General features: G+C 43.1%; 1 protein-coding gene across 4 annotated transcripts in view; it reads left to right on the top strand.

Annotated features, from left to right (window-relative positions):
• LOC111864268 (protein draper) overlaps positions 1 to 9775 on the top strand; it is a 100456-nt gene that overhangs the window by 32544 nt on the left and 58137 nt on the right. Inside the window, exon 1 of one of the 4 annotated variants that reach the window (XM_023851394.2) lies at positions 6698 to 6795. The exons of 2 other annotated variants lie outside the window; for them this stretch is intronic. The gene's annotated coding sequence lies outside the window, so the exon portion shown is untranslated. Of the gene's footprint in view, positions 1 to 6697; positions 6796 to 6823; positions 7350 to 9775 lie in introns of those variants that run through there. One more of the 4 variants, XM_023851393.2, reaches the window with a different exon arrangement.

Here is a 9775-nt window from a genome sequence, read left to right on the forward strand (position 1 = left end):
AGTAAATCTGTATACGGTTTGAAAATGAGAAGAGATAACGAATTAACCCAAAACATTCAAAGTTGTCAACATAATGTAAACGTTACGACTATATAAGGTTACGGCGAAGGACAGCGGTGAATCGCGTCTCCTGGCCTGCATGCACCTCTTTTTCTGCCGAAATATCGAGACTCCCTCACCCCACAACATGGAACGTTAGGGACACCGCGCGACGCGCGGATCTCGCCCGCAAACGTACGTACTAGAAGTTTCCATTCAGGTGACGTGCCTATAAAGTAGTTCCAAGCTCTCGCGAGGTCCCAGTTCAGTACAGAAAACTGACATCAAAAGGATGTGTGGTATCGACGATGGGCTATACCTGCCCCATAAATATAGATAATCGTTATAACAGATGTGTTTACACCATATGTGTTTGTTTCCTCGAAACTGCGGTCAGGAATTCTCAGGGTCTGCATCGCTAATGTAATGAAATATCAGTTAGCCCAGCTTTCATTCACTGTGTATTTCGTATTTAGCATTACTTTCATTTGGGGGGAATTTGTGGCACTGCCTATAACAGCTACATGAAGATAAACCCTTCTTAAGAAGCCACCAGTGGCTCAGCTACTGAAGATTTTCCTAACACTTTATGGACTCTGAAGGTTCATTACCGTGTTCACAAGAACCGTCCACTGGTCCCTATCCTGAGCCAGATCAATCCAGTCCATACCACCCCATCTCTAAGATCCGTTTTAGTATTATCCACCTACCTACGTCTTGCTCTTCCTACCCATAATTTTATGTAAGTTATATCATCCATGCACAAATTATACGTGTTATCGCCAACATACAACAATAATCTCGATATAGTACTGCATAACATAGCTTCCGCTGCGCTGCAGATGCGGTATGCTTTCAGCTTTAACCCCAATAAAAACATGTTCATGGACATCTGAAGGTTTTGATCACGTTCTCATCTGAACGCACACCACAACTGCCAAACCTCTGATCGCACCATGTTTTCTTCGCACACTAAAAAGTGATACCGGTCCCCTGAGGTGCCTCATGTATCCGGCCGGAAATCATAGAGGATCTCGCCCGAAGTGAACGGAGAAGTTCATGGAGGTAGGCCTAGGCCCACTGGGGCTGTAGTGCCAATGAAAAAGAAAAAAAGAGGATCTCGGAGAGCAGCAGTACTAATTACAGTAATAGTTTCTGAGGGTGTGAACTGGAGTGAGCTAGCTGAAGATTACATGCAGCTACTGGTTCTGACATGAACGTTACCGAATTCAAATCAAAATGATGATTAAATCGATGGCATGGGCTTTTTCCTCGGGGATAAAACGGCCGGAATGTGAACGTGACCTCAGTACGGTGTCCAGATTAATGATTCATGGAGATATGACTTCACTCTACAATACCTCTTCATGGCAGGCTGCTTAAGTAGTATACGGACAATTTTACCTTACTGCAGCAAGAAGTGAGTTGAAAGTCTTGGACCACCGATGAAAATCACTTGTTTAACGTCATCACATCGATTCTGCTGACGTCACGGGGCTGTCACACCGCTCTAGTTGCGATGACTGTACGGGAGCGTGAATCACGCGCTTCCCTGATAATTTACAGAAACAGATCCCGCATAAGAAATGAGTCCACTGTGCCGTTCCCGACTTGACGCGCTTTGCTGCACAGTAGTTAGAGCGTTGCGATGTTACGCATGTTTCCGGTGTTTCATGCACCAAGTGGCTGTTACCTTCAATTTACAACCCGCCTTTTGAGTAAAAGGTAGAGCTAACCCTGTAACAGGCCGTGAAGGCATGCAGGGGTGTCAGACGTCCCGACCCCACATCTTCTAGACAATCGGCTCACAGACGTCGGTGAAGTCAGCCTTACGCGCCGCCCGCCCTTTACTCCCAGGAAGATTCCTGGTACTCATTTCCGTTAGAGGCTGAGTCGACCGAAGAGCCATAGTGCGGCTGGAAGGATTAGGTCAACTTATTTTGTCTTTTGAGTAGTACATACAGAAATCCTTAATTTCACGTGCAGTTGATACTAATCTAGCCAAGAATTTTCCTTCTTTCACCTATCTAAAGATTCCTTGTGATGCCAACAATAATCCACTACATAACGGTGCACTAAGCAAGCTTTAATAAGATCCAGATGAACTTAGTCCACTCCCTCCCTTTCTGTTTATTTAAGATTAATTTGAATATTAGTCTCCAATCTGTATGTATGTTTCCGTAGAACTTACTTCCTTTCAGCTGTGCGGACTAAAACTTTGTACGCGATCCTCATCTTCCCAGTGATGTGCGCGACCCACCTCCGACTCCATGATTACAGGTAAAAATTACTAAGCTTCTCATTACGCAGTTTTCTCCAGCCACCTGTTACGTCCTCCCTCCTAGGTCCATATACTCGTTATTCGAAATTCCACTGAAATCCGCCACTGTACAAGTTTACCAACGGAACACTTGAAACATTCGAGGAACTGAACAGCTGGCGGTTTAAATCGTGATACAGAGGAACATGACACAATGGCTGACTACCGAGACTGGAGGGAGAGGATGAATCTTGGAATTAAACCATATATAAATTTATTCGTCGCAGTTAAAACCGTTTTAACGCACTGGAATATCTTATGGGCTGTTTCCACGGAAGTGTTAATGTTTCTTCTAATCGGTCAGTTTTCGAGTACTTGGGGTACACGTTCGTATATTTTGTTCTCATTTCGGTGAGTATTTAGATTTTTCAGATAAAGACACGAAATCGCCAGATGCATACTAAGGTTTATTTAGCTTGCTTAAATATATGAGTAAAGAAATGGAATGTTCGAAGTACGTGGTGTGTTCAAAAAGTATCGAGCCTTCTTTTTTTCCCGCGTAAACCAATGAAGCGCGGGAGGCTCCCTTCGGTGGAGATGTGGAGGGGACATTCACGAGCAGTCGTGAATTTTTTCCCTCCCGCAGAAAGCGTCAGTCGCTGGCAGTCGGCCTATGAATGAGGGCGTGTAGTGAGCGCTCGTCGGATTCAAGTAAGGTGTAAAATGACGGAACAACATGAGCAGCGATATTGCATCAAATTTTGCCAAAAGCTTGGCGATACCCCGGTGGAAACCATTCGCAAAGTTCAACAGGCTTTCGGGGACGATGCCATGAGCAACTCACGGATAAAGGAGTGGTACAACCGCTTCAAAGATGGCCGCACATCAGTGGACAGCTAACCGCGTTCAGGCAGACCCTCAACAAGCCGAAATGAGAATGTCATTGAGCAAGTGCGGACTTTGGTCATGGAGGACCGTCGTATCATAGTCCGAGAACTTGCGAACGAGATAGGGGTAAACATTGGATCGGTACATTCAATTTTGACCAAGGATTTGGGCATGAGGAGAGTGTCCGCGAAATTCGTGCCGAAACTGCGCATCTGACTCAGATTTTCGTCGCCAAACAACATTCCTGTGGCTCGTCACGCTCCCTACTCCCCCGACATGGCTTCGTGTGACTTTTGGCTATTTTCCAAGCTTTAAAAATGCCGCTGAAAGGAACATCATGCGGAATGCGACAGCCCGGCTGATCACCATTCCAAAAGACGCGTTCCTGAAGTGTTTCCAACAATGGCGGAAGCGCTGGGAGAAGTGTATGCATTTCCAAGGAGACTACTTTGAAGGGGATTAGGGTTTTGTACCTCCAAATCATTAAATGTATTTCTGCCGACCAGAGGTTCGATACTTTTTGAACACACTACGTATGCATAGAGCAGGTTCGCTCAGCTCAGTGGCAGAAGAAATATCAAAATATACATGTAAGTTAGATATAGCGGGAGTACAGGAGGTCAGATGGGACGGAGGTGGCATCGCACCAGCAGGGGAATATACGTTTTTCTATGCAAAGGGGAATGAAAATCATGAATTAGGTACAGGTTTTTTCGTACATAAGAGAATCGTATGAGCAGTTTATTCCATGTGACAGCACCTTGATAGTTTACAGTATTTCTTTTTAATGTTTTTGAAGGGAAATAGGCTGTCACTCCAACATGGATGCTTCCTGTACTCGCTAAATTAAGCAGGGACTTTTCTGTTTTTACTGTAAGGAATAGTGTATAGTCCAGACTATAATTTTACCTGTGATTCTGTATGGTTGTGAAACTTGGTCTCTGGCATTAAGTAAGGAACATAGACTGAGGGTGCTGAGGAGAATATTTGGACCGAAGAGAGATGAAGTGACAGGAGGTTGGAGGAAACTGCATAATGAGGAGCTTCATAACTTGTACTCTTCTCCAAGTATAATTAGAATGATAAAGTCGAGGAAGATGAGGTGGCCTGGGCATGTAGTACGAATGGGGGCGAAGAAGAATGTGTATAGGATATTGGTGGGAAAGCCAGGAGGAAAGAGACCACTTGGAAGACCAAGACGTAGGTGGGTGGACAATGTTAAAATGGGTCTTAGAGACATAGGATGGGGTAGTATGGACTGGACCGATCTGGCTCAGAATAGGGACCAGTGGAGGGCTCTTGTTAACACCGTAATGAACCTTAGGGTTCAATAAAAGGCTTGGAAGTTCTTGAGTAGCTGCACAGTTGGCGGTTTCTCAAAGATGGGCTCAGCTTCATGAAGTTAGTTTAATAGTGCATGGTCTCCTTCCTTCAACCATGAGCCGGTATAGCGACTGGCAATGGGCTGGACGGCAGAGTGGTCGGAGTTCGAGTTCCGGTGGGGTTAAGCGTTTTCTCCACGTCGTCCAGACCTGTTCTAGGTCCCACCCAATCACGTGTTCAGTGGGTACTGGGGGCTCTTCTCCTGGGGAGTAAAGCGGCAGAGGTGTGAAGCTGACCACTCACCTGCAGCTAGTGCCGGGGTCAAGAAAATTTGTATCTATACATCCACTCCCCCATACGCCTTCATTGCGTACTACTTAATTAGTTAAGCACAGGGATAATTTTACCCGTCCTTCAACCAGATGTGTCATTGCTGCTGATATCACGAGTTAGTTTCTTGATGCTTTTATCAGGAACATTTCGTTTGTATACTTGTGGTTAAATTGTGTTGTCTCTCTTTAGCCTACTGCCCTTATTTGGAAAAAATAAAAGTAGGTTGATGCTGTCACCATGCTGTAGCTGTGTGTCTGTATATCTCCACACATTAACTTTCGAATGGATCAGTCATTATGAAACTTGGAGTATACACAGTCTGTCCAGGTTCTGTTAGGACTGTGTTCATTAAAAATACAAGACGTGAATAAGTTTCAAAATTTCACACAATTTTTATTCAAAATAGATTCCTGAATGAGTACATAGCTAGAATCGATTGGAAAGTTTTCGAAAACAGTCACTATACTCCTTTTGTGGAATCGCATTTAAAACTGTGGTAGATTCCCTTTGGATGTCCTAGATGGTGTGACGGTCTCCTTTCATCGCCAACTTAACTTTTGGGAACAACCAGAAATCTGCTGGAGCCAAATCTGGCGAATACGGAGGATTATCAAGGACTGCGATCCCTTTCCTGGCCAAAAAATCGCGCACAGACCTTCCGTTTGCCCAAATCCTCGGTCAAAATTTGATGCACAGTACTTTTTGGTATTCCCAAAAGCTCCTCGATGAGTCTTGCAGAAACACATCTGTCTGATGCAAGGATTTAGGTCACTTTTTTCACATTTTCTTCAGTGCGACTTGTTCTCGGCTTTGATGCACATGGAGCGTCTTCAGTGTCCTCCCTGCCGTCACGAAATACATCATACCATCGAAAAATGTTCGAGCGACTCAAACATTCACTACCGTACACACTTTTCATCATTTCGTACGCATCTCCGGCTGTTTTGCCTAACTTCAAACAAAATTTGATGTTGGCTCTCTGTTCAACCACCATTTTCCGACGAGCGTCAGAACAGTACTGTTACATTCAAGGTCAGAACACATGATGCAGCAATGCTTGCGCTTTGAAATTATAGACAGTCACAGCTGGAACTTCAAGAATCATAACGCCACAATTCGACAACAGATGGCAGTTCAGGACAGAAAAAAAAAAGAGTCTTAACGGATCCTAAACACGCCGTGTATATCATGCCACTTGACCCATCTCAACGGCCTACTTCATAAACCCCGCCCGTCTCTGTGACTGTGTATTCCCCTATCGTTGCTAGACAACGGCTCGGTAGAAACATTACGGCGGCATCGAATAAACAGCAGTATAATTCTTGGACGCGTTTTCTGTGCGGTCTGCGTCATGTCAAAAGAAGGTAGGCGATTAGTTCTTCTGAGAACTTCTTGTTTCACCTAACCTTGTATTACGTATTTTGGTGTTTGCCTGCAGTAGACCAATGTTGCTGCAAGCAATCCCAAATGTACTACTACTACTACTACTACTACTACTACTACTACTACTACTACTACTACTACTACTACTACTGTTACAACTACTGTTATTTTAAGGAACTTGTGTTTAAATTTACATGACATCAGTTGATTTAGTTTGTTCTTGTTTGTGTTTGCTGGTGTATGTGTATTATTTTGTATTCACGCTAACTCTTGAATTGACCCTTGAGTGCTGAGTTCAGCGCGTAAATCAATAAAAATTATTAGTAGTATAATGCTTCCGGCAAAGGTCGCCGAAATCGGGAAGAAGATTGGAGGGGGAGGGAGAATGTGAAATTACGCAAGCAGCTCATAGCGCTCCGTTGCGTGGGACGATGCTAAATCGTCTCACTGTGGGCATGCTCCCCAGTATTCATTGCTAATCTGTGTGACGTTGGGCTCGGGTTCGCTGTTGTTACGAAAATCGACACACAAGTGGAGGCATTTCCGGTCTGGAGCACCGCTGGAGTTATGTAAGTGTAGAGTAGGCAGTGGTTTTGTTGGGTCTGCAGCCTGTTGTGTTGAGCACGTGCAAATCGTGTGAATCGAAAGGAGGGAGTTGCGAAACCTGCTGGCCACATGTAGAACATGTCACAGTTATTAACGTGCCTGCTGTTCAACGCAGTCTTTGTGCGCAGTTGAATGTTAAGTCATCTTTATGCACAGAATTGGATACAACGCCGTCAACATTCACAGAACTTGCATACAGCGCACAATTCTGCACGTTACGGACATAGTGCTTATGAAAAGCTTAGTAACCGCGCTTTGTGGGCATCTCGTATAAGTGTTGAATGTGCTATAGTTGAATGAAGTTTGATAAAGTTCTGTATTAGAGCTTATTAGAAGCCTTTGTGAAGTGAATATTACGGTCTTCTGGGATGTGGCGCTGTGTAATCTGGTAGTTGTTTGTCTTCATCTTCGCAACAGAAGAGTTAATGAATATTCCTTCGGGCCGCTTCAGTTAAGTAGTTTCGGAAGACCTAAATAATGTAAGGAGTTCGCTGCAGTATGCTGTAGATAACTACAGGTAGGAAACAAAAGAAAGTGAGAACCTGTCAGTAGACATTTTTAAAGTACCAGGCGTGATAGTTTATATGTACAGTGTAACAAGAACTGTAACATCAATTTGTTCTAATTTTCTCCTTAAATTGACGTTTGAATGTAGAATTAGTAAAACATAGTAGGACTTTTGTTGACGTTACAGCGGTTGACTAGTCGTGAGAAACATTCGTAATGTGAATTAATGTAAACTTAATTATCTCCCAAACGTAGAATTTATTCAAAACATTTTAAACATTTGAGGAAATTAAAGCGTGTTCGTAGGGATCAGCAGTTATGTATTGAAATTATTTTCATTGGTTGCATCCTGTTGTGTGTCTCAGACAATACAATATATATAATATGTAGGAACTATGTTACCGTCAACACAACAGATATTTCAGTATTACATTTAGATCTGTATGTACTGCGACATGTTTCGGGCATACATGACTACATGACCATCATCAGGCAGGAATACGTATACTTACTGAAATGCCGATATGGATCTACTCAAAACCACCGCACAGTGTAGAACACACCGTACACATTGAACGTGTATACACCCAGACAAGAAACACACCACATTGCAAGCTTTATATATAGGATACATGGCATGGGAATTCCATACCAAATACCCACATACCATCAAACTTGTACATCATTGAAACCCGTCTTTGGGCCTCACATACCGGACTTATTACATAGAACTTCTGCAACAAGACGTACACAACATACACACCCACTTCTACACTGTAGCAGGATATCCCCTTAAAATATTTTAGTTGGCATACAGATTCCTAACCCCACATATATTTGTTAATACCTTTATATACTTCTAACTTACCTTTAATATGTTTTAATAATATTTAAACGTTTTATATATGTACACATTTATCTTTTTGTCTTTATTATTTTTGTTCTTCTTCATGTATTTGCTATTTTAACTATACACTAATCTGAGGCAAAATTTTTATGTTAACATTTAATACGACGCGTTGCGCCGATAAGAATCCGTATCGGTACCTCAATAACTATGCGTATTCCTGCCTGATGATGGTCATGTATGCCCGAAACATGTCGCAGTAAATAAAGATCTAAACGTAATACTGAAATATTTGTTCTGTTGACGGTAGCATAGTTCCTACATATTGTATAATGTATTGAAATGCGATGTAGTAATTACGAAGAAAGTTCCGCCTGCCAACTAGACAAAAAGAAACCGATGTCAGATGAAAGTAAGGCCTGTATTGTACGAACTCTTCATAACCACCGGTGTGAGGACCTCATATCCTACGTACTGTATGTTTAAAAATACATTGTCTTGCGCAATCAGTTATTCACTCTTGTGTAAACAGTTAAACTAAACACGTGCCAAAGCATCGTGGGTGCGAAATAAAAGGTGCGCAAAGCCTGTTTGAAGGTGCCAAAGCATCAGGAGCAATTTGTGCTAGTGTACCTACTTTTTATTGTTTTTCATTATTACCTCATGTAACTGTTGCACACGGCCATAAAAATGGCGTGGACCGATGATGTGTGGAGGTGTCCAGCATAGAAATTAAACTTCGAAGTCATGTTTCCGAATTCTGTGGGACAGAGTTTTTCTTGATAAATTGAATGTCATTCAGCTAATTAAGACGATTTTTGCATTACATGAAATCTAGACGTTCACAGGAGTTCACCACCGGACGCTATCCTGAGTCATGTAGGTCTAAGTAAGCCCAAATTCTAATACATAGTTACAGTACCCGTTTTAATATTATCTTCATATTTATGTCTAGGGCTTCTAAGTAGTATTTCATCTTCTGCGTTATCTTCCGTGACTTGATTACCGAATCTTTTCGTCAGTTGTATAAATTCCGCTCGGGCCGAGTCGGTACGGAATAACCGTTACATTTTTGTTTTGTTTTGCGGTTTATTTTGTGCCGCTTTAGCATTTCAGACTACACGCAGCGTTGAATGGCATAGCATGAATAGGAAGGGATTTGGTATTATCGCAGTACGGACACCCTGTGTCGCTATAGCTATTGTTCCTGCCGAGATTTGAACCGAATGCATACAGAATACAAGTCCAGGCCACTGCAAGTACCTGCTCAATACTGAGTGTGCAGGAAATGCTTTGTGTGCTCGCGCTCGCCTGTATACGTGTATGTGTATATGTATATTAGGAGCCGGGATAGCGTGGTCGGTATAGCGACTGGCTACGGGCTGGGCGACCGGGGAATAGGAGTTCCAGTCCCGGTAAGCTCAAGAATTTTCTCATCTACACGTCCAGACTGGTTCTAGGGCCCACCCAACCTCCCAACCAGTGGGTACCGTGAGTAAAGCGGCCGGGGCGTGAAGCTGACGTCTCACCGACTATAGCCGAGGGTTAGTGCAGTAGTTAAGCACAGGAACAGCTTTACATATTTATGC

Source organism: Cryptotermes secundus, unplaced genomic scaffold (genome assembly GCF_002891405.2).
Source record: "Cryptotermes secundus unplaced genomic scaffold, Csec_1.0 scaffold33, whole genome shotgun sequence".
In the NCBI taxonomy this organism is placed as follows: Eukaryota; Metazoa; Arthropoda; class Insecta; order Blattodea; family Kalotermitidae; genus Cryptotermes; species Cryptotermes secundus.